This window comes from Rana temporaria, chromosome 8 (assembly GCF_905171775.1).
Source record: "Rana temporaria chromosome 8, aRanTem1.1, whole genome shotgun sequence".
NCBI classification, from domain to species: Eukaryota; Metazoa; Chordata; class Amphibia; order Anura; family Ranidae; genus Rana; species Rana temporaria.
Window position 1 is genome coordinate 157,342,679 of NC_053496.1, and position 25,430 is coordinate 157,368,108.

Genomic DNA, 25,430 nt, shown 5'->3' on the forward strand with positions numbered 1-25,430 from the left:
GGAGGAAGAGCCAATCAGTGGGTCCGACGATTGTTCCTGCGGGAGGCAGAATGGCTATCTGCCTATGTAAACAAGGCAGATTGCCGTTCTGACATGGGAGAAATATTGTGTTCTTGTTAAGCAGGAACATGGATCTCTGTCTTCACCCAGTCAGAGCATCCCCCACACAGTTAGCAAGCACCCCCTAGGGACACATTTAAACCTTTGATCACCCCTGATGTTAACCCCTTTCCTACCAGTGTCATTAGTACAATAACAGTGCATATTTTTTAGCACTGATCAATGTAATAATGTCACTGGTCCCCAAAAAAGTGTCAGTTAGGTGTCATAGTTGCATAGTTAGTCAGGTTAAAAAAGACACAAGTTCATCTAGTTCAACCATAAAAAAAAAAAATATCATACAATACAATATACCCAATTCTATACCCACAACTAGTAAAAATAAATAAAAATAAATAAAAAATCCCATAGTTTGTAGACGCTATAACTTTTGCACAAACCAATCAATATACGCTTATTGGGATTTTTCTATACCAAAAATATGTAGCAGAATACATAGTGGCGTAAATTGATGAAGAAACTCGATTTTCTTTAATTGGATGTGTTTTATAGCAGAAACTAAAAAAATATATTGTGGGTTTTTTTTGTCACTCTTTTTTTGGTTAATAGCACAAAAAATTCAAACCGCATATTTGATTAAATATTTGATTAAATACCACCAAAAGAAAGCATGCTTTTGCAACCAATTTGGCAGCCCATTGAAATAAATAGAGTGTCAAAAACGTGCCACGTGTGCAAAGCAACCCCCGTAGAAGAGTGTTAGCAAAAAACAACTCATAAATGTAATATAGACTCATAGATCCAAAGTGGGAGAGAGTCTGCAAAGGTTCCAAGAGCTATCATCCTTCCATCAGCTCAGAAGTGTGTGTCCAATAAAAAAAAAAAAGAAGCTGTATAGTTAATCCATTGTTGTATTCTAACTCTCCCCTGTGAGCCCAGCAACCTTCCTGCAAGCCATAAAGCAATCTAGTTAGGAATTCCCAGTAGGAGGAGTCCTTGGGTCTCTTTGTAGGAAAATGAAACCAGAAACCTTTGTAAAACGAAAGTATTGTTGTGTGCTGAGCTGGAGCTCAGCTGTGCAGCGTACGGCTCCATAGCTCAGGGGTTAGAGCACTGGTCTTGTAAACCAGGGGTCGCGAGTTCAAATCTCGCTGGGGCCTGCTATACTGTTTTGCTGATAGTCTTTCAATTTATCAATGCAATGCATCGATGCCGGTATAAATACATATTTATCATTTTACAAGAATATCAAGTCGAATTACAGAATTAGCTTCCTTTGATTTGGTTCACAGACCTGCTGAGCAACAACTGCAATGAGACTGAAAATCTTGTAGAATAGAAAAGCAATGAAAGATTCATAATGCTTTTATTAGAAATAAGGGATCGTATAATTAAAGCCAGAGTACAAAATCACAGTGACATACTGTTTGTGTATTCTACAATACCATGTGGCTCGATGCTTTTACATATCAGCGCTAGTAGTGTAGGGGTATCATGCAAGATTCCCATTCTTGCGACCCGGGTTCGAGTCCTGGCTAGCGCAGGAGACTATTTTCTTTCTTTTCTTTTTTTTTTTTTAACTATAGAACAGTTGTGTTTTCTCATTGAAGTTGCCTATATCTTCACAAAAATTATATATAAAAAATTGAATCCTTTTGTTTGCTGAATTCCTTTTATTTTTTTCTATAGAATAGTTGTGTTTGCTCATTGGAGTTGCCTATATCCTCACAAAAATTATATAAAAAAAATTGTAAACCTTTTGTAGCAAGCCCTCGAGGGAGCTGCTTTTGTTTGTTCAGTCTGTTATTCTGCCTTTCAACCCCAATGAACTGTCCCAGCCCCTCTGGCACACCTAGCAATGTGATTAATGGAATAACTCAGCAGGAATACACAACACAGTTCTTCTTGTAGTTTATATGAAGAAAAATAAAATTCAGGTTAACATTAGTCAGTCAGGACCTGTGTAAGTACCTAGGACTTGGTTGAAACAGTAAAGAAAACAGTCAGGAACACTATGCAAACAAAAGCAATAGGTAACAATATGTACAGATTAAATAGACTCCCCAATAACTTTTGGTGTGTGTGGGATACTGTGGCTAAAGGGGAACCCCAGGCCGGCCTACGATACCTCCAGTACCCACACAGTGAAATTATATCAATACCCATGGTGTGTCCCCTTAAGGAGCAACCGCAGTAATGTCCTGGAGGAAAAGCTTTGCGTTTTATTATCTTCACTGGCAATGTAGGAGCTCTGTGGACAATATTTGGATGTGGTATTCTATAAAAAGCATTAAAGGTTCCTGGGCAAACCCCCCTCACCAAATCCTGTACACAGTCAGCGGTCCTCCCCTGAGTGATCGATCGATCTTAGGTGCAGGTGTTTCGCAGAGACATTCAGTCCTTAGCATGGACAGGTTTCTCCAGGTTTAGTAAATAAACCCCATATTAATGAATGGAGACAATTCCAAAAAAAGTTATATAAAAATTATTGCATTCATTTAATTTGGATAACGCCACATGATGCGATAGTAGTTCAGGCATACCTTCCAACTTTTTGTGGGAATGAGGGACACCTATCAGCAAAAGTATGCAGGCATAGGAACCCTTGCCACACCCCCTTAATGGAAAATTGTACAGTAAAACAAGTGCTTTTTTACCACTGCTATTCCTTTATATTGGCTTTTGTAATTTACAAATGCAGCAATTTAGAAATCAGATGGAAGCTTTAGCGCTGAAAAACACATTTTGATAGATAAAAGGTAGATTTTGTATACAGCTATATAGATCAGATCAAAATGAGGGGCAGAGGGACATTGTTTCAAATCAGGGACAGTCCCTCAAAATCAGGGACAGTTGGGAGCTATGGTTCAGGCCTATGAGTAAAATAATTCAAGTGCCAAATTAATTAGATAATTTGAATTTGGATATTGAATGGATCCAAATTTTGCATATTGAATATTAAGTTCACTTCCCCATCTGCCCACCAATCTACTTTCAATATCTTTTGAAAGATTTCCTTTCTCTGTCCCAAGGGACTATTTAGACACATGGGGCCAGATTCACAAAGGACTTACGACGGCGTATCTCCACGTTCGCCGTCGTAAGTCTGAAAGTGCGCTGTCGTATCAATGCGACTGATTCATAGAATCAGATACGCCTCACTGTTGTCAAGATACGAGCGGCGTAAGTCTCCTACGCCGTTGTATCTTGGGTGCATATTTCCGCTGGCTGCTAGGGGCGCTTCCGTATATTTCCGCGTTGAATATGCAAATGAGCTAGATACGCCGATTCACGAACGTACTTGCGCCCGGCGTATTAATATACGCTGTTTACGTAAGGCGTACGACCGGCGTAACTTTACCCCTCTTAAAGCAGGGGTAAGTCATGTTAAGGTATGGACGTCGGAAATGTCAGAACAGCGTCGTATTTTACGCCGTTTGCGTAAGTCGTACGTGAATGGGGATGGGCGTAGGTTACGTTCACGTCGACTAAGCATTGAGCCGGCGTAATTTAGGGAGAAAATTTTACGTGATACTGAGAATGCGCGCGCATGCGCCGTTCGTTAGGCACGTCATTTACGTGGGGTCACGATTCATTTCCATATAACACGCCCCCTACCAGCCTACTTTGAATTACGCGGGCTTACGCCGGCCCATTTACCCATTTACGCTACGCCGCCGCAACTTACGGAGCAAGTGCTTTGTGAATACTGCACTTGCCTGTCTAAGTTGCGGCAACGTAGCGTAAATAGGATACGCTACGCCCGCACAAAGATGCGCCCAGATACGTGAATCTGGCCCTAGATATTTTACCAAAGCCCCCCAACAGTGCTCCTGTAAAAAAGACAATTTGTAAAAAAAAATGTTTAAATAAAAAAATTATAAAACAATTAAATAACAAGAATAAAAAACTATTGACATCATTGGCGGAACTACCAGGGTCCTGGCGTTCCACCACCATGAGATGGTGGGGGCCAAAAGATGACAGGAAGGGAACCCACTGTAGAACATGTGAAAGGGTCCCACTGCAGGACCTTAAAGTGGAGGTTCACCCTATAAAAAATTTCTAACACTAAATCCAGCCCAGTCCTTCATATAAAATGACACTGACCTTTTTTTTTTCTTTGCCGTAGATAGCGTTTAGCCGTGGAATTCACCGCGGCTTCCGGGTAGGGAATCCTACCACACAGCGGTTCCAGGGCCGCAAACTCTGGCTCTGTGACTGGCCGGAGTCAGGTGATGTCATTCCAGTGCATGTGTGCAGGAGCCGCCAGTGACGGCTTGACCCCAGCTTGAAGCGTGCCCTTTCAAGAGTGCGCATGCGACGAAGACAGCATCGTTCGGGGACATTGTAAATATCTCCTAAACCGTATAGATTTATGAGATATTTCCAGCACCTACAGGTAAACCTTAAAGGTTTTTTTTGCTGAAATGACTGTTTACAGGGTATAGAGACATAAAAGTTAACTGATTCCTTTTAAAAATAATTACAAATAGATAAAAATCAATCCTATAATGTGCCTGCAGGTTAGTTTCACTTTTAAACTGGTTTCATGTTTCTGTGAACTAGAGAGACACACAGAACAAAAACAAACAAATCCAGGGCAGTGTTTTGTTTTTAAAATAAATCTGATTGGTTCTGTTAAGTTTTAGACACACAGTAATGACAGCTTAGACCACCGTGAAAAGCTCCCAGTACTGTGGTTATAAGGAGCCAGACAACCAGGAAGTGTGGAGATCACAGCAGAATTACAGCAACTTCAAAGCAAAAACGAACAATGAGGACATGAAACCAGTACTGCAGTAAGGTAAAGGAAGCTATTTAGCTAAAAAAAAAAAATCCTTTAGTGATCCTTTAATATAGGCTTACTGTACCTGTAGGTGAAAGTGGTCTGTAAGAGTTTACAACCACTTTAATAAAGGACCTTGTGATGGGAGTAAAGGGCCCCGGGATTAGTGGAAAGGCCCCCTGCCGGGGTCGGGGGGCACTTTATGGCTTCTTTCACTGGGGCCCTGAAGGTTCTAGTTACGCCTCTGGTAGCTGTAACACATTTTTTAAGGCTCACTGCCAAAAAAAGGCAGCCATTCAGATAAATGAGCAAAATAACTGCAACCAATAAAGTCCATAAAAAAAATGAAATATTGAGCCGGTGACAAGTTCAAATATTCAGGTGTCTTTCCGTGACAACTTCTAAATCAAAAATTCAGATGACTGTCTGTGCTCCCCTCCTGGGTCCCCACTCACCAGATGGAAATGCTATATGTGCCTGTATAGAGGTGGTGATGTACATCCACGGAATTTGTTGTAATTGGCCTTGGAATATAGGTGTCTGCTGGCCTCCTCCCAATAATCAAGGTCCCTCAGGCTCACTCAATCAGCGACAATCCACAGTGGTATCATTCCAACAAAAACGGAGGAGAGAACATAGTGTAATACTGTTATTTATTTAGAAAATGTTTAAATCATTACACTTACTTAAAAGATAAAATCATGCAGAGATTGCCGCCTTGACATCCACATAGCCTTCACAGATAGCTTAAAGGGTCACTAAAGGAAAACATTTTTTTAGCTGAAATGACTGTTTACAGGACATAGAGACATAATAGTTAACTGATTCCTTTTAAAAATGATTAAAAATAGATAAAAAAATAATCATATAATGTGCCTGCAGTGTAGTTTCGTTTTTGCTGTTGTTTGCTGGTTCTCTGATGTACAGAGAGCCACTAGAGGGCAGTCAGCCAATAGAGAGCAGTGATACTTTGTCTAAAACTCCTCAGCACCAATCCAGTTTCGTTTTACACACAGCTCCTTGATTAGTGACCACCGTGAGAAATCTCCCAGTACTGTGGTTATCAGGAAACAGGCAACCAGGAAGTGTCCAGAACAGAGAGGATTTACAGCAACATGAAAGCAAAAACGAACAATGAGGACATGAAACCAGGACTGCAGTAAGGTAAAGGAAGCCATTTAGCTAAAAAAAAAAATTCCTTTAGTGACCCTTTAATGCATTTCGCCCCTCCCATTGGCCATCATCTGAAGCTTCTGATGACACCCAGTGGTAGAAGGCCAGCCAGCAGACACCTATATTCCAAGGCCAATTACAAAAAATTCCGTGGACGGACATCACCACCTCTATTCTGGCACATATACCATTACCGTCTGGTGAGTGGGGACCCAGGAGGGGACTGTCCGTGCGACAGTCACCTGAATTTTTGATTTTGAAGTTGTCACGGAAAGTCACCTGAATATTTTAACTTGTCATTGGCTCAATATTTTATTTTTTATGGACTTTATTGATTGCAGTTGTTTTGCACTATACTGGCATTGAGCATGTTTGTTTATATACAGAGCTTTTTTTCTCAGGAAATAGGTGCAGGAACTCAACCATGACCCGTTCAGATTTCACAAACAGTAGAAGGGTCTAAAAGGGGCATTAAATACCAGAATTGCATTACATACAGAGTGCAGAGTTTAGGGGGTTACAAAGCTGTCACTTGTAAACACAGAAACCAGACTTCTGTGTTTACAAGTGATTGTGGTGAGCAGGCACCAAAGGGTCTGAGCCAGAGGTGGTGGAACTGAGTTCCCCCAAGTTCCCCCTGAAAAAAAGCCCTGTTTATATATATATATATATATATATATATATATATATATATATATATATATATATATATATATATATAATTGTATTTGATAGGAGCAGCGCTAATTTAATTTCTAAGCCTTTGGGGTACTTACCTTATACTTTAGCAGCAGCTCTAATTATTCATTTATTGTTTGGACACATCACCATAGCGTGAGTTTGTTAAATTTTTCTTTCAAATTTTCTTTATATTCAGGTGAATGCACTGCCCGATGCTGTTTAGCTCGAGAAGCATGCAAAAAAAAAGTGTTGTGACAAGCAGGTGTGAATGCAGCCTAAGATCACAGGGTATACTGTGCAACAATCTGAGTTTGCTCATGTTCGGATTTGATAGAATACATACATGACCAACGGATTGCAAGCTCCTGACATAATTGTATTTGTCCCATCCTCATGGTGCTTAGATTGATCGAAAGAGGGTAACAATGCGGGATCAAACATATATATATATATATACACACACAGTATCTCACAAAAGTAAGTACACCCCTCGCATTTTTGTAAACATTTTATTATATCTTTTTGTGACAACAATGAAGGAGTGACACGTTGCTACAATGTAAAGTAGTGAGTGTACAGCTTGTATAACAGTGTACATTTGATGTCCCCTCAAAATAACTCAACACACAGCCATTAATGTCTAAACCGCTGGCAACAAAAGTGAGTACATCCCTAAGAGAAAATGTCCAAATTGGGCCCAATATAGCGATTTTCCCTCCTGCATGGTCTGCATGGCTGTTGTCCCAGAAGCCTCTTCTAAAGATGATGCACAAGAACACCTGCAAACAGTTTGCTGAAGACAAGCAGACTAAGGACATGGATTACTGAACCATGTCTGATGAGATGATAAATGTATTTGGTTCATCTGGTGTCAAGTGGGTGTGGCGGCAATCAGGTGAGGAGTACAAAGACAAGTGTGTCTTGCCTATAGTCAAGCATGATGGTGGGAGTTTTGTGCTCTGGGGCTACATGAGTGCTGCGGGCACTGGGGAGCTACAGTTCATTGAGGAAACCATGAATGCCAACATGTACTCTGACATACTGAAGGAGAGTATGATCCCCTTCCTTTGGAGACTGGGCCACCGGGCAGTATTCCAACATGATGATGACCCCAAACACACACCTCCAAGACGACCACTACCTTGCTAAAGAAGCTGAGGGTAAAGGGGATGGACTGGCCAAGAATGTCTCCGGATCTAAACCCTATTGAGCACCTGTGGGGCATCCTCAAATGGAAGGTGGAGGAGCGCAAGGTCTCTAACATCCACCAGCTCTGTGATGTCATCATGGAGGAGTGGAAGAGGACTACATTGGCAACCTGTGAAGCTCTGGTGAACTCCATGCCCAAGAGGGTTAAAGTGGATGTAAACCCAAATTTTTTTTTATTTTTTATGTCACAATGTATAGTGTACGATTTCCTATCATCTGTGTCCAGTCTTGCCACAAAGAGTTAATCCAGCTCTGAGCAATCCTCTTTTCTTTTTTCAGTGAGATAAACTGACAAACCGGAGAAAACTTTTGTCCATTCCTCCCCCTTGCTGTGAATGACAGGTTATTTACATATCTCAAGCACTAGCCTGAGACAGGCATTATTTTTTAATTCCCACCCTACTCCTTTTCTGAAGTCATGTGGTTACTTCTCTGGGTTTTGACTGGATGTTAGTGATCATAGCAGAATTCAGTGTAAGGAAAACACAGGAAAAAATGCATGTTGACAAGGGGAGTGTTGAGGTGGGCGGGGAGTCTGACATCACGACTCCACCCACCGAGCTCCAGACAACAGATCCACCCACAGAATCTGCAGTTTTTCAGGTATCATAACAGACAGAGGGGAGACATTTGACAGGTAAGGATACATGCAGGAGGCATGTATATCCTTATAGACCACCACTATGGCAGTAGTTTAGAAAGCATGAGAGTGGGTTTACATTCACTTTAAGGCAGTGCTGGAAAATAATGGTGGCCACACAAAATATTGACACTTTGTGCCCAATTTGGACATTTTTACTTAGGTGTGTACTCACTTTTGTTGCCAGCGGTTTAGACATTAATGGCTGTGTGTTGAGTTATTTTGAGGCGACAGCAAATTTACACTGTTATACAAGCTGTACACTCACTACTTTACATTGTAGCAAAGTGAAACTTCTTCAGTGTCGTCACATGAAAAGATATAAAAAAGTATTTACAAAAACGTGAGGGGTGTACTCACTTTTGTGAGATACTGTATTTATATATATATGAAAAAAGAGGGGAGCAGGTCCTATGCTCACTATATTAATTAACTGTGCAGGATGTTCTTCCTGTCACAGCAACCCGTTAGTTGCGGACTCACCAGTTAACCACTTAAGGACCGCCTCCTGCACATATACATCGGCAGAATGGCACGGCTGGGCACATGTACGTCCTGTAGTAATACCCAGCCGTGGGTCGCGGAAGCTCCGGGATCGCGGGACCCGATCACCGATGGAGTCCCGCGATTGGTCCCCGGAGCTGAAGAATGGGGAAAGCCGTGTGTAAACACGGCTTCCCCGTTCTTCACTGTGGCGGCAGCGTCAATCGTGTCATCCCTTTTATAGGGGGACACAAACGATGACATCACACCTACAACCACACCCCCCCTACAGTTGTAAACACACTTCAGGTCACACATAAACCCAACAGCGCCCAAACTGCAATTGCCATTTTCACAATAAACAATGCATTTTAAATGCATTTTTTGCTGTGAAAATGACAATGGTCCCAAAAATGTGTCAAAATTGTCCGAAGTGTCCGCCATAATGTCGCAGGCACGAAAAAAATCGCTGATCGCCACCATTAGTATAAAAAAATAAAAATTTATAAAAATGCAATAAAACTATCCCCTATTTTGTAAACACTATAAATTTTGCGCAAACCAACCGATAAACGCTTATTGCGATTTTTTTTTACCAAAAATAGGTAGAAGAATATGTATCGGCCTAAACTGAGGAAATTTTTTTTTATATACTTTTGGGGGATATTTATTATAGCAAAAAGTAAAAAATATTGCATTTTTTTTCAAAATTTCGCTCTATTTTTGTTTATAGCGCAAAAAATAAAAACCGCAGAGGTGATCAAATACCACCAAAAGAAAGCAGTATTTGTGGGAAAAAAAGGACGCCAATTTTGTTTGGGAGCCACGACGCACGACTGCGCAATTGTCAGTTAAAGCGACGCAGTGCCGAATCGCAAAAAGGGGCAAGGTCCTTTAGCTGCATTTTGGTCCGGGTCTTAAGTGGTTAAGGTGCGGTGTCCATTGGCAGATTACAATGCAATACAAAAAAGACCCCCGGGGGGGGGGGGAAACAAAGGAAATGTAATATATATATATATATATATATATATATATATATATATATATATATATATATATATATATATATATATATATATATATATATATATATATATATATATATATATATATATATATAAAAAAACAAAAACCATTAATGTTTTTTTTTTTTATTAATAAAGCATTACTAAGTACAAAATAAAATCAAGCATTACTTATGGAGAAAATTTGCCTGATAAAACAGTCTTTTTTCTGCACCAAATCTGAGATTAACAGCGCCAGTAGTGTAGGGGTATCATGCAAGATTCCCATTCTTGCGACCCGGGTTCGAGTCCCGGCTGGCGCAAGTATACTTTTTATTTTCTAGTTGGTACTCTTTTATTGTTTAGGTACTTTATCTCTTTTTTATTTCCCTTGTACTTTTTAAGCTAAATTCCAGGAAAAGGAAAAATGCTACCTTGAGTGGGGCTTCCCCCTCAATTCAAGGCTTCATCCACAGACTGCCACTTTAGGCAGAAGAAGGAAGAGTAGAGATGTACAGAACTGTTCGCCGGCGAATAATTTGCGGCGATTTTTGCGCGTTTGCTGATGCGCGCAAACATATGCGCTGTTCAATCCGCCTCCTATTATTTATCATTGAGCAAACTTTGACCCTCTATCTCACAGTCAGCAGACACATTCCAGCCAATCAGCAGCATACCCTCCCTCCCTGACCCTCCCACCTCTAGGGCAGCAACTATTTTAGATTCATTCGGAACCTGCATTCTTAGTGAGAGGAGGGATAGTGTTGCTGCTGCTGAATTGATAGGGAAAGAATAGCTAGAGTAGTGTTTTCAGTGTCCTGAACGACTCATCTGATCTCTGCTGTAAGGACAGCACCCCAAAAAGCCCCTTTTAAGGCTAGTAACCCCAAAAAGCCCTTTTTAGGGCTAGTAACTCCAAAAAGCCCTTTTTAGGGCTGGTATATCAGTCTGCTTTTTTTTCTCTGTAATCTAATTGCAGTTGCCTGCTAGGAAGGCAGCTTGTGTGTGTCAGGATCACAGCGTACACTGTGCTCAGTGCCATCCACCACTCATCTATCTTGGTGGCACAGTAGATAACATTTAAAAAAAAAAAAAAATTATTACTGCAATATAATTGTAGTCAGTTGCCTGTCTGCCAGCGTGTGTCAGGGTACACTGTGCCCAGTGCCACCCACCACCCATCTATCTTGGTGGCACAGTCGATAACATAAAAAAAAAAAAATTATTACTGCAAAATAATTGTAGTCAGTTGCCTGTCTGCCAGCGTGTGTCAGGGTACAGCGTACACTGTGCCCAGTGCCACCCACCACCCATCTATCTTGGTGGCACAGTCGATAACATTTAAAAAAAATAAAATTTATTACTGCAATATAATTGTAGTCAGTTGCCTGTCTGCCAGCGTGTGTCAGGGTACAGCGTACACTGTGCCCAGTGCCATCCACCACCCATCTATCTTGGTGGCACAGTCGATAACATTTACATTTTTTTTTATTACTGCAATATAATTGTAGTCAGTTGCCTGGCTGCCAGCGTGTGTCAGGGTACAGCGTACACTGTGCCCAGTGCCACCCACCACTCATCTGTCTTGGTGGCACAGTACATAACATTTAAAAACCCCAAAAAATGTACTGCAATAGAATAGTAGTCAGTTGCCAGCGTGTGTCAGGCTCATAGTGTGAACTGTGCCCACTTGCCCAGTGCCACCACTCATATATCTGGTGGCATAGTATATTAAATTTAAAAAGAAAAAACAAAATTTTGACTGCAATAGAATAGCAGTTAATTGTCTGCAGGCGTGTGTCAGGCCTACAGCATCTACTCTGCCAACTTCTGCCAGTGCACAGTGTCACTCATATCTGGTGTCACAGTAGCTTGCACGCATAGTACAACTAAACAAATAAGAAAAAATGACTGGCAGAGGCAGGCCATCCCGCAGGGGCTGTCGTGGTCGTGGTGCTGTGATTCCCTTTGGCCCTAGAATAATACCCAGTGTTCAGAGGCCACGTACCCTGAACTGCAAAAGTTCTGAGGACATAGTTGACTGGCTAACACAGGACACCCAATCTTCTACAGCTTCCGCTCATAACCTTGACACACCATCCTCCTCCAGCTCAGCTTCGGGCACCTCTCAAGTTACCACTCGCCCGCATGCCGCCACCACCTACACTAGCATCACAGCTGCTTCACTTGATCTGTCAGAGGAGTTATTTACACATCAGTTGGAAGAAATGAGTGATGCGCAACCATTATTGCCAGAGGTTGTAGATAAAAGGGATATGACTCAGTCAGGCAGCATTACACACATTGACGTATGGTGTGATGATGATGTACCCGCTGCTGATTCCTTTGCTGAGTTGTCAGATACAAGTGAAGCGATTGATGATGACGATGTGTCCGGGGATGTCACGTGGGTGCCCGCTCGAAGAGAAGAAGAAGAGGGGGAAAGTTCAGATGGGGAGACAGAGAGGAGGAGGAGACGAGTTGGAAGCAGGGGGAGGTCGTCGCAAAGAGCTAGTGGCACAGTCAGACAGCATGTATCGGCATCCGGGGTCAGCCAGACAGCACGCCAATGAACGCATGCTGTTGCCACCACCAGAATGCCGGCATTGCAAAGCTCAGCAGTGTGGCATTTTTTTTGTGTGTCTGCCTCTGATAACAGTGATGCCATTTGCAACCTGTGCCAAAAGAAACTGAGTCGTGGGAAATCCAACACCCACCTAGGTACAACTGCTTTGCGAAGGCACATGATTGCACATCACAAACGTTTATGGGATCAACACATGATGAAGAGTACAAGCAGCACACAAGCTCAAAGCCACCATCCTCCTCCTGGTGCAGCATCTTCAGTCATGTCAACCACTGCTGTCCTCCTTGCCCCCTCTCAACCAACCTCCACTCCGTCTCTCACCTTGAGCAGTTCCTGCTCATCTCCCCACAGTCAGGTGTCTGTCAAGGACATGTTTGAGCGTAAGAAGCCAATGTCACAGAGTCACCCCTTGCCCGGCGTCTGACAGCTGGCTTGTCGGAACTCTTAGCCCGCCAGCTTTTACAATACAAGCTGGTGGAGTCTGAGGCCTTCAAAAAATTTGTAGCTATTGGGACACCGCAGTCGAAGGTACCCGGCCAAAATTTCTTTTCACAAAAGGCAATCCCCAACCTGTACTCTATTGTGCAAAAGGAAGTCATGGCATCCCTGGCACACAGTGTTGGGGCAAGGGTCTATCTGACCACTGATACCTGGTCTGCAAAGCACGGTCAGGGCAGGTATATCACCTACACTGCGCATTGGGTAAACCTGCTGACAGCTGACAAGCATGTAATGCGTGGCTCTGCAGAGGAGTTGGTGACACTGCCACGACTTGCAGGCAGGTCTGCTGCCACCTCCTCTACTCCTCCTACTCCATCCTCTTTGATAACCTCCTCGGCTGAGTCCTCTTCTGCTGCTGCGTCTTGCTCCACATCAACTGCACCCCCCCAGCTCCCCAGGGGCTATTCCACATCACGGATACGACAGTGTCACGCCGTCTTGGAGTTGACTTGCCTGAAAGCAGAGAGTCACACCGGACCAGCACTCCTGTCCGCCCTGAACACACAGGTGGTTCAGTGGCTGACTCCGCACCAACTGGAGATCGGCAAAGTGGTGTGTGACAACGGAAGCAATTTGTTGGCAGCATTGAATTTGGGCAAGTTGACACATGTCCCGTGCATGGCACATGTGATGAATCTGATTGTACAATGCTTTGTGCATAAGTACCCAGACTTACAGGATGTGCTCAAGCAGGCCAGGAAGGTGTGTGGCCATTTCAGGCGTTCCTTCACGGCCATGGCGCACTTTTCAGATATCCAGCGGCGAAACAACATGCCAGTGAGGCGACTGATTTGCGACAGCCCAACACGTTGGAATTCAACACTCCTAATGTTCGACCGCCTGCTTCAACAAGAAAAAGCCGTCAACGAGTATTTGTATGACCGGGGTGCTAGGACAGCCTCTGCGCAGCTGGGAATTTTTTTGCCACGTTACTGGACACTCATGCGCAATGCCTGTAGGCTCATGCGTCCTTTTGAGGAGGTGACAAACCTAGTCAGTCACACTGAAGGCAGCATCAGCGACATCATCCCATTTGTTTTCTTCCTGGAACGTGCGCTGCGAAGAGTGCTGGATCAGGCCGTAGATGAGCGAGAGGAAGAGGAAGAGTTGTGGTCACCATCACCACCACCAGAAACAGCCTTATCAGCATCGCTTGCTGGACCTGCAGAAACGCTGGAAGAGGAGTGTGAGGAAGAGGAGTCAGAGGAGGAATGTGGCTTTGAGGAGGAGGAAGACCAACCACAGCAGGCATCCCAGGGTGCTCGTTATCACCTATCTGGTACCCGTGGTGTTGTACGTGGCTGGGAGGAAGAACAGACCTTCAGTGAGGACGGGGAACGGGACATGAGTAGCTCGGCATCCAACCTTGTGCAAATGGGGTCTTTCATGCTGTCGTGCCTGTTGAGGGACCCTCGTATAAAAAGGCTGAAGGAGAATGACCTGTACTGGGTGGCCACGCTACTAGACCCCCGGTATAAGCAGAAAGTGCCTGAAATGTTACCAAATTACCGGAAGTCGGAAAGGATGCAGCAGTTCCAAAATAAATTAAAAAGTATGCTTTACACAGCATACAAGGGTGATGTCACAGCACAACGGGAATCTAACAGTGGAAGAGGTGAAAGTAATCCTCCTCCTACCATGACCACGCCGGCAAGGACAGGACGCTTTACAGATGTGTTGTTGATGGAGGACATGCAGAGCTTTTTCAGCCCTACGCGTCGCCACAGCCCTTCAGGGTCAACCCTCAGAGAACGACTAGACCGACAGGTAGCAGACTACCTCGCCTTAACTGCAGATATCGACACTCTGAGGAGCGATGAACCCCTTGACTACTGGGTGTGCAGGCTTGACCTGTGGCCTGAGCTATCCCAATTTGCGATAGAACTTCTGTCCTTCAAGTGTCCTTTCAGAAAGGACCTTCAGTGCAGCAGGAGGTATTGTCACTGAGAAGAGAAGTCGCCTAGGTCAAAAAAGTCTAGATTACCTCACCTTTATTAAGATGAATGAGGCATGGATCCCAAAGGGACTGACAGTGGGCGATACATTTGACTAAAGGCCTGATGAGATGAGCTTCCTTGGGCTACAAATGTTCCACACGCTGCTGTATTTTATCTCTGCATGCCGGATGACTTGCTTGGCTTATCCGCCACCAACTAGGGTTCAAGCCTCAATGTTTTAGTGCACTTTCTGCCTGGAAAACATCAATTTTTCTGGCCGCTGCTACAGCAGCAACAATACCTAATTTTTCAGACATGTGTACATGCCTAATTTTTATGGCCTCTGGTGCTGCACTGTGGCTGCAAAAACAAAACAAAAAGAAAAGGCACATACATGTGTCAATTCCCCTTCGTGATCGTTACCTTGTTGTGGTGAAGGGGCTTGCGTATCACAATGAAGCGACCACCTCTATGAGTGTTGGCAATGGCAATGTTGGCACACCCCAGATGATACGGTCGTTGCTTCATTGTGATCAGACCAAAAGCGATCGGCTGGATAATTTTGCATAGAAAAAACATAAATTTTCTTTGTGATCATCTAAGGTGATCATTAAAGCCTACTAGGCCAACAATGGGCCCACACTGCAGAATCATTGTTTTCTGGGTCACTTAGCTGTCACTGAACTACCTAAGCACGACCATAGGCTTTGAAAAAACCCCATCGCCTGCAATCTCCAAAACGTTCATTGACGTCAGTGAGGACAAGGAACGGGACATGGCTAGCTTGGTATCCAACCTTGTGTAAATGGGGAGTTTGCGGTTGTGCAAATGGACTGTTTGCAGGTGTTTGTGGTGCGTTAAACGGGGAGTTTGATCTGTCAGAGTTTGGTCTGTCACTGTGAACCCTAACCCTATTACAGACAGGGTTAGGGTTACAGATAGGGTTAGGGTTACAGTTAGGGTTAGGGATACAGTTAGGGTTAGGGTTACAGATAGGGTTAGGGTTACAGATAGGGTTAGGGTTACAGACAGGGTTAGGGTTACAGATAGGGTTAGGGTTACAGTCTATCTGTAACCCTAACCCTGTCTGTAACCCTAACCCTACCCTAACCCTATCTGTTACCCTAACCCTAACCCTACCCTAACCCTAACGCTATCTGTTACCCTAACCCTAACCCTATCTCTAACCCTAACCCTAAATGTAACCCTATCTGTTACCCTAACCCTATCTGTTACCCTAACCCTATCTGTAACACTAACGCTATCTGTTATCCTAACCCTAACCCTATCTCTAACCCTAACCCTATCTGTTACCCTAACCCTAACTCTATCTGTAACCCTAACCGTAACCCTAACCCTAAGCCTTACACTACCTGATCGATATAACATCATACTTGATGTTTTAGAGCTTTTATTCAAAACATTTTATGAATGTTAGGTGATTTATGCCCTTTATGGATTAAAAACGGGCTCTGCGACAACTACGTAATTTTCCATGGGAGTTTTGCCATGGATCCCCCTCCGGCATGCCACAGTCCAGGTGTTAGTCCCCTTGAAACAACTTTTCCATCATTATTGTGGCCGGAAAGAGTCCCTGTGCGTTTTAAAATTCGCCTGCCCATAGAAGTCTATGGCGGTTCGCCCGGTTCGCACATTCGCGAACATATGCGCAAGTTCGCAATCGCCGTTCGCGAACGCGAATTTTTAGGTTCGCGACATCACTAAGGAAGAGTACTGAAGCTGGTTGGAGGGACAAATCAGTTAAATGAAACAGGCTCTTCTACATGCCTCCAGACATATTTAATTAACCTTTGAAATGCAGATTTTTTTAGATTCTTGGAGTTAGAATAACCACTTAAGACCCAGACCATTAATGCAGGTAAAGGACCTGGCCCCTTTTTGCGATTCGGCATTGCGTTGCTTTAACTGACAATTGCGCGTTCGTACGACGTGGCTCCAAAACAAAATGGACGTCCTTTTTTTCCCACAAATAGAGCTTTCTTTTGGCGGTTTTTGATCACCTCTGCGGTTTTTATATTTTCCCCATTAAACATAAATAGAGCGACAATTTTGAAAAAAATTCTATATTTTTTACTTTTTGCTATAATAAATATCCCCCAAAAATATATAAAAATACTTTTTTTCCTCAGTTTAGGCCGATACGTATTCATCTACATATTTTTGTTAAAAAAAAATCACAATACGCGCTTATTGATTGGTTTGCGCAAAAGTTATAGCGTTTACAAAATATGGGTTAGTTTTATGGCATTTTTGTTAATATTTTTTTTTTACTAGTAATGGCGGCGATCAGCGATTTTTTTCGTGACTGCGACATCATGGCAGGCACATCGGACACTTTTGACACATTTTTGGGACCATTGTCATTTTCACAGCGAAAGTATTGTGAAAATGACAATGGCAGTGAAGGGGTTAACCACTAGGGGGCGCTAAGGGGTTAAGTGTGCCCTAAGGGAGTGATTCTTACTGTAGGGGGCGTGGCTGGATGCGTGACGTCACTGACCGTCGTTCCCTATAACAGGCGATCAGTGACAAGCCACAGAGAAGAACGGGGAAGGTTTGTTTACACTCACCTCTCCCTGTTCTTCAGCTCCTGTGACCCGATCATGGGTTACACTGTAAGCTCCTTGAGGGCAGGGACTGATGTGAATGGACAATATATATACAATGGAAAATGTCAATGCCATATAAATACCAATAATATTAAACAGTAAAACATAACATAGATTGTGACTACTTCTCGCTTTAGTAACAACCTCCTCCAACGCAGCTCAGATGCTACATAAACTTACCACAAGCTTACAAAAAACATGTTATTCAAAAACATATATAATGTAGTACGTAGAAACAATGTAGCACTTTCAAAATTAGCAGTGCTAAATAAACAAATTCCACACATTATATCTAATACAGTGTACAAAATAGTCTCTTCTTCAAATTAAACAATAAAATCCTGAAAAGAAAGATTGGACGGCTGCACACCCATATAATGCAAATAAAAGCTTCTTTAATAAAAATAAAAAAATCTATAAAAACAAGTACAAGGCATATTGGCAGGAGAGTAAAAGGTTGACACTTTGCCAGGGCCATCTTTAATATTGATTGGACCCGGGGCAAACATTTTCTTGGGCCACCCCTTCCCTGTAAATTCGCTCTATACCCGCTCTGAGACATACAATAAATAGTAGCTAGATTGAAAATCTGTTTACTGAATCAGATCAGGCAGCGATTGTGATTGGTTGCCAGAGGTTACAGAGTATCATTACCGCTCACTGACTGGCTGCTAGAGGTTACAACACACATTATGGCTCACTGTTTATTTTCTAGAGGTTACAGCACATGACTTCTGCTTGTTGATTGGTTGCTAGAGATTACTTTACATCAATACTGCTCACTAGGGATGAGCTCCGCGTTCGATTCGAACGTATGTTCGAATCGAACGTATGTTCGAATCGAACATCGGTCGTTCGATTGTTCGTCGAAAATCGAACAAAACGGATCGTTCGCGCCAAATTCGAATGACACAAAACGTCCCATAATTCACTGGGGCGTTGAGCGCTGATGATTGGCCAAGCATGCTGTATGTCCCGCATGCTTGGCCAATCACAGCGCTCAAAAAACGAAGAGCCATAATTGGCCAAAGCCAGGGTGGCTTTGGCCAATTATGGCTCAGGGGGATTAGTACACGCCCCCCACTATAAAAGGCAGCCTGCACGGCTGCCTAGTGTAGTGTGTTGGCGGTTCTAGAGAAGATCAGTCAGTCAGACAGAGAGAGATAGAGAGATAGAGACACAGTGGCCCAGATTCAAGAAGCTATTTCGCCCGCGCAACCATAGGTTGCGCGGCGCAATAGCTGTTTTGCTCCCGCGTAGCGAATGCCCCTGATTCAGGAACATCGCTACGCGGACTGCAGCCTAGGATATGACAGACATAAGCCTCCTTATGCCTTCATATCTCAGGCTGCATTCTTGCGTTGGCCGCTAGGGGGCGCGGCCATTGTGATCGGCGTATAGTATGCAAATTGCATACTACCACCGAATCACAAAAGTTGCGCGGGCCCTGCGCACGCAAGGTACGGAGTTTCCGTACGGCGACTTTAGCGTAAGGCTGCTCCTACTCATAGTAGGCGCAGCCAATGCTAAAGTATAGCCACCCTTCCCGCTCGTGAAATTTGAATTTCACGTCGTTTACGTAAGTGATTCGTGAATGGCGCTGGACGCCATTCACGTTCACTTAGAAGCAAATGACGTCCTTGCGACGTCATTTGCCACAATGCACGTCGGGAAAGTTTACCGACGGAGCATGCGCTGTTCGCTCGGCGCGGGAGCGCGCCTAATTTAAATGATTCCCGCCCCCGGCGGGATCATTTACATTAGGCGCCCTTACGCAGGGCAAATTAGCATAGCGCCCGCGCAATTTACGGAGCTACTGCTCCGTGAATCGCGGGCAAATCGAAATATTTGCGTGGGCGCAGATCAAAAATCGTTGCCCTTTGCCCACGCAAATATTGCGCGGTTCTACCTGAATCTGGGCCAGTGTCTTAACCAGATAGATAGATAGATAGATAGATAGATAGATAGATAGATAGATAGATAGATAGATAGATAGATAGAGTAGGAAGTGTAGTCAGTATAGTTAAAAGTACAGTTTGTAGAGAATATATTCACATCCTTAGGCGTTGTCAATATATTTATAAACTGTACAGCTCAGCTAGTTTATCTATTAGTATCTGTCAGGCAGGAGATTGTTCTACATGCAGTGCTCTAACGTTTTTTATTGCCTGCATTAGGGATTTACTTTAAAATTATTATTCTGTGTTATTGAACGTGTGCTAGTTAATTGCACACACAGACGCATTACCTGTTACTGCACGTGTGCAATTTATTTGCACAGAAGCGCAGTCGCTGTTAATGCAACTGGGCTATTGAATTGCACAGAAACGCAGTCGCTATTACTGCGTGCGTGCTGTTTAATAGCAACTAAAGGCAGTTGGTGTCACTGCGAGCGTGCTGTTAAATCGCATTTGACCGCAGTCGCTATTACTGCGTGCGTGCTGCTTAATAGCAACTAAATGCAGTTGGTGTCCTTGCTTGCTGTTAAATCGCATTTGACCGCAGTCGCTATTACTGCGTGCGTGCTGTTTAATAGCAACTAAAGGCAGTTGGTGTCACTGCGTGCGTGCTGTTAAATCGCATTTGACCGCAGTCGCTATTACTGCGTGCGTGCTGTTTAATAGCAACTAAAGGCAGTTGGTGTCACTGCGTGCGTGCTGTTAAATCGCATTTGACCGCAGTCGCTATTACTGCGTGCGTGCTGTTTAATAGCAACTAAAGGCAGTTGGTGTCACTGCGTGCGTGCTGTTAAATCGCATTTGACCGCAGTCGCTATTACTGCGTGCGTGCTGTTTAATAGCAACTAAAGGCAGTTGGTGTCACTGCGTGCGTGCGTGCTGTTAAATCGCATTTGACCGCAGTCGCTATCACTGCGTGCGTGCTGCTTAATAGCAACTAAAGGCAGTTGGTGTCACTGCGTGCGTGCTGTTAAATCACATTTGACCGCAGTCGCTATTACTGCGTGTGTGCTGCTTAATAGCAACTAAAGGCAGTTGGTGTGACTGCGACTATTTTGTTACTTTACACTTGAGCCAAGTCGCTCTTACTGTGTGGTTGCTGTTTAATACCATCTGAACGCAGTTGGTGTGACAGCGACTATTTAGTTACCTTACACTTGAGCCAAGTCGCTCTTACTGTGTGGTTGCTGTTTAATACCATCTGAAAGCAGTTGGTGTGACAGCGACTATTTTGTTACATAACACTTGAGCCAAGTCGCTCTTACTGTGTGGTTGCTGTTTAATACCATCTGAACGCAGTTGGTGTGACTGCGACTATTTTGTTACTTTACACTTGAGCCAAGTCGCTCTTACTGTGTGGTTGCTGTTTAATACCATCTGAACGCAGTTGGTGTGACAGCGACTATTTTGTTACATAACACTTGAGCCAAGTCGCTCTTACTGTGTGGTTGCTGTTTAATACCATCTGAACGCAGTTGGTGTGACAGCGACTATTTTGTTACTTTACACTTGAGCCAAGTCGCTCTTACTGTGTGGTTGCTGTTTAATACCATCTGAAAGCAGTTGGTGTGACAGCGACTATTTTGTTACATAACACTTGAGCCAAGTCACTCTTACTGTGTGGTTGCTGTTTAATACCATCTGAACGCAGTTGGTGTGACAGCGACTATTTTGTTACATAACACTTGAGCCAAGTCGCTCTTACTGTGTGGTTGCTGTTAAATACCATCTGAACGCAGTTGGTGTGACTGCGACTATTTTGTTACATAACACTTGAGCCAAGTCGCTCTTACTGTGTGGTTGCTGTTTAATACTATCTGAACGCAGTTGGTGTGACAGCGACTATTTTGTTACTTTACACTTGAGCCAAGTCGCTCTTACTGTGTGGTTGCTGTTTAATACCATCTGAAAGCAGTTGGTGTGACAGCGACTATTTTGTTACATAACACTTGAGCCAAGTCGCTCTTACTGTGTGGTTGCTGTTTAATACCATCTGAACGCAGTTGGTGTGACAGCGACTATTTTGTTACATAACACTTGAGCCAAGTCGCTCTTACTGTGTGGTTGCTGTTTAATACCATCTGAACACAGTTGGTGTGACAGCGACTATTTTGTTACTTTACACTTGAGCCAAGTCGCTCTTACTGTGTGGTTGCTGTTTAATACCATCTGAAAGCAGGGGCGAGTGGGGGCGAGGGACCAGTGGCTGAAGTTGGACCCAACGCCACCCATTCAATGGTTTGGAAGGGACTATCTCGGTACTGATGAAATACATAAAACATAATGAAGTAAAAAAGTTTATTGATATATAAAAATTGCAAACGGTCGGCCGTTAAGTAAGCCATCCCAACTCGGGCAGCGCCATGACGTCACCGGGTCAGTCTCCCCACGCGATGCAAGTGCACGGTGGGTGCTGCTGTGCGTGTGCGATCAACTCGAGCCAAGGGGCGGGGAGCCCCGAGCCGAGAGGGAGCAAGAGGGGGTGAGACAAAGTATCACCCCCGCCAGGGGAGACACAAGTCCGCCGCGATTGGGAGGTGCAGGCAGCTAAAACCGCATCCAATTGACTCAGAGGGTAATTAAATACACAGGAAATAACATTTAATAATAATATAATAAAAAGATATAGTAGTAAAAAGTGAAAGTGGGGGTATAAATCCCACAAAATAGACTGCTAATGATGGTGTCCTAGAATATTGTCACCTTGCTGATTGTGGCAAAACAAAAAACGTCAGGAATAGATATTTCTACTTAGCAGGGCAGAGGAGAGAAGCAAATATATGGGAGGACACATACAAGTGATGATAGACAAGGAAGTGAGGTGGGGGAGGATTAAAAGTGAAATTAATCTGGGGTGTTGGGGTGTCAGGAGGCCACGAATTAAGGGCGCCTCCTGGCCCTAGACCCGAGTGCATATGCAAAAATAATAGTGAGTGAATAAGATGCTGCCATAATTGTAGCCAAGGGTTAAGGTGAAGTGAGAAGTTATGTGAAAGAAAAAGTGGAGGAACAATAAAGTGCCAACACAGAAGTGTGAAAGGATAATGTATTAAGAAAGTGTGGTGATGGTAGAAGGTAAAGCCCATTCTTGGGACGGGGGATTGAGAATGTAAGGTGATAATGCCTGCAGGATGGTAAGAGAAAATAAATAAAATGACAATGTTTGAATAAATAACGGAATAAACACGATATGTGTATGGAAAAGATTTACCGGTACGGGTGTGCCCCAATGGAGTTGAAATTTCAAAACAATAGGGAATAAGGGAGAAATCTAAAATTGCTGGAGCTAAAAGTGTAGATAACACATAATAATTCCTTTGCGGCAGGGGGGTAGCCCGCCCGTAGTGATACATAGCACCTTTGATAAAGGTCAATGATTTTAAGATACATCCATCCTAAAGAGAAAGTTCAAACCATTCATGGGGTACAAGCAATATATATGCATTATATCAATAGTTTGATCAATGTCACAACATATATTGGATTAATACATTACATTGGACCAATGGGGTCTACTCATTCAATACCGAGAATGTCTATTAACCAATCAATCATGAAGACAATATCAAAATTGGGATCACCAAGCAGACTAGGATATAAATAATATTATGTAAAGGAATTTACCAGTTAGAGGCACTCAGGGGAAGAGAGAAACGGGTGTGTTATCCACCCAATAATATGAACAAAAAGGGGAGTATAGCCTCATATATAGAAAACTAAGTTGGATAAAATAGTACCTTTTCATCCCGGTTATGTTAAAAAGGGGCGAGTGGGGGCGAGGGACCAGTGGCTGAAGTTGGACCCAACACCACCCATTCAATGGTTTGGAAGGGGCTATCTCGGTACTGATGAAATACATAAAACATAATGAAGTAAAAAAGTTTATTGATATATAAAAATTGCAAAACAGATAAAAGTACACTTCAATGATTGGTCAAACGTCGACTAGTTTCGCGGGGTTGCCGCTTCGTCAGGACTGCCAATCTATAGGGTGATGCAATAAAGGTATGTAACAAACATCAGCAATATAATATACATTGAAGTGTACTTTTATCTGTTTTGCAATTTTTATATATCAATAAACTTTTTTACTTCATTATGTTTTATGTATTTCATCAGTACCGAGATAGTCCCTTCCAAACCATTGAATGGGTGGCGTTGGGTCCAACTTCAGCCACTGGTCCCTCGCCCCCACTCGCCCCTTTTTAACATAACCGGGATGAAAAGGTACTATTTTAACCAACTTAGTTTTCTATATATGAGGCTATACTCCCCTTTTTGTTCATATTATTGGGTGGATAACACACCCGTTTCTCTCTTCCCCTGAGTGCCTCTAACTGGTAAATTCCTTTACATAATATTATTTATATCCTAGTCTGCTTGGTGATCCCAATTTTGATATTGTCTTCATGATTGATTGGTTAATAGACATTCTCGATACTTTGTCTCACCCCCTCTTGCTCCCTCTCGGCTCGGGGCTCCCCGCCCCTTGGCTCGAGTTGATCGCACACGCACAGCAGCACCCACCGTGCACTTGCATCGTGTGGGGAGACTGACCCGGTGACGTCATGGCGCTGCCGTCAGGCAGTGCTTAGGGCGTCTCCGAGTTGGGATGGCTTACTTAACGGCCGACCGGCCATCAGGTAAGTACATAGTTACATAGTTAGTCAGGTTGAAAAAAGACACAAGTCCATCCAGTTCAACCACAAAAAATAAAAAAACAAAAATAAAAAACACAGTAAAATCCTATACACCCAACTCCATTCCCACAGTTGATCCAGAGGAAGGCAAAAAACCCCAGCAGAGCATGATCAAGTAATGTGGATCTGTCCATCGGCGGTCTGATGGCATGGCCGTGACAGTCTCAGGACGTGTTCGGCAGTATATTGGGGTTCTTCTTGGGCGCAGCTTACTTTTACCGCTCAGTCCATGCAGTACCATGCAACTGTCATTTACAGGGATACATTCCTCCTATGACACAATACTGGTTTCACCAGCATTTTTGGACCTTCTTGTACTCATTGCGCCCTCATAGTCCCCCCCAACCTTGCTGCCTTGCTCACACCCTCTGCCCGGCATATCTGGTGTGACATCACCAGGTTCTTTCTTTATGGCCTGGTTGTATTCCTCACAAGTTTTTTACTGTGGTAAGTCTTATCAAATTAAACCCCCCCCTTTTTTATTAATTCGTGGATGCTCTTCTTCTCCCCTTTACACTTGAGCCAAGTCGCTCTTACTGTGTGGTTGCTGTTTAATACCATCTGAACGCAGTTGGTGTGACAGCGACTATTTTGTTACATACCACTTGAGCCAAGTCGCTCTTACTGTGTGGTTGCTGTTTAATACCATCTGAACGCAGTTGGTGTGACAGCGACTATTTAGTTACTTTACACTTGAGCCAAGTCGCTCTTACTGTGTGGTTGCTGTTTAATACCATCTGAAAGCAGTTGGTGTGACAGCGACTATTTTGTTACATAACACTTGAGCCAAGTCGCTCTTACTGTGTGGTTGCTGTTTAATACCATCTGAACGCAGTTGGTGTGACTGCGACTATTTTGTTACTTTACACTTGAGCCAAGTCGCTCTTACTGTGTGGTTGCTGTTTAATACCATCTGAAAGCAGTTGGTGTGACAGCGACTATTTTGTTACATAACACTTGAGCCAAGTCGCTCTTACTGTGTGGTTGTTGTTTAATACCATCTGAACGCAGTTGGTGTGACAGCGACTATTTTGTTACATAACACTTGAGCCAAGTCGCTCTTACTGTGTGGTTGCTG

At 43.4% G+C, this 25,430-nt stretch overlaps 3 non-coding genes across 3 annotated transcripts; all 3 read left to right on the forward strand.

Annotated features, from left to right (window-relative positions):
- Positions 1-1,147: 1,147 nt before the first annotated feature.
- Positions 1,148-1,220, forward strand: TRNAT-UGU. Its single transcript has one exon. It is a non-coding gene; the product is annotated as a tRNA-Thr (tRNA).
- A 312-nt stretch (positions 1,221-1,532) lies between these two features.
- TRNAG-CCC lies at positions 1,533-1,603 on the forward strand. Its single transcript has one exon. It is a non-coding gene; the product is annotated as a tRNA-Gly (tRNA).
- Positions 1,604-10,291: 8,688 nt separating this feature from the next.
- Positions 10,292-10,362, forward strand: TRNAG-CCC. Its single transcript has one exon. It is a non-coding gene; the product is annotated as a tRNA-Gly (tRNA).
- The last annotated feature ends 15,068 nt before the right edge of the window (positions 10,363-25,430 follow it).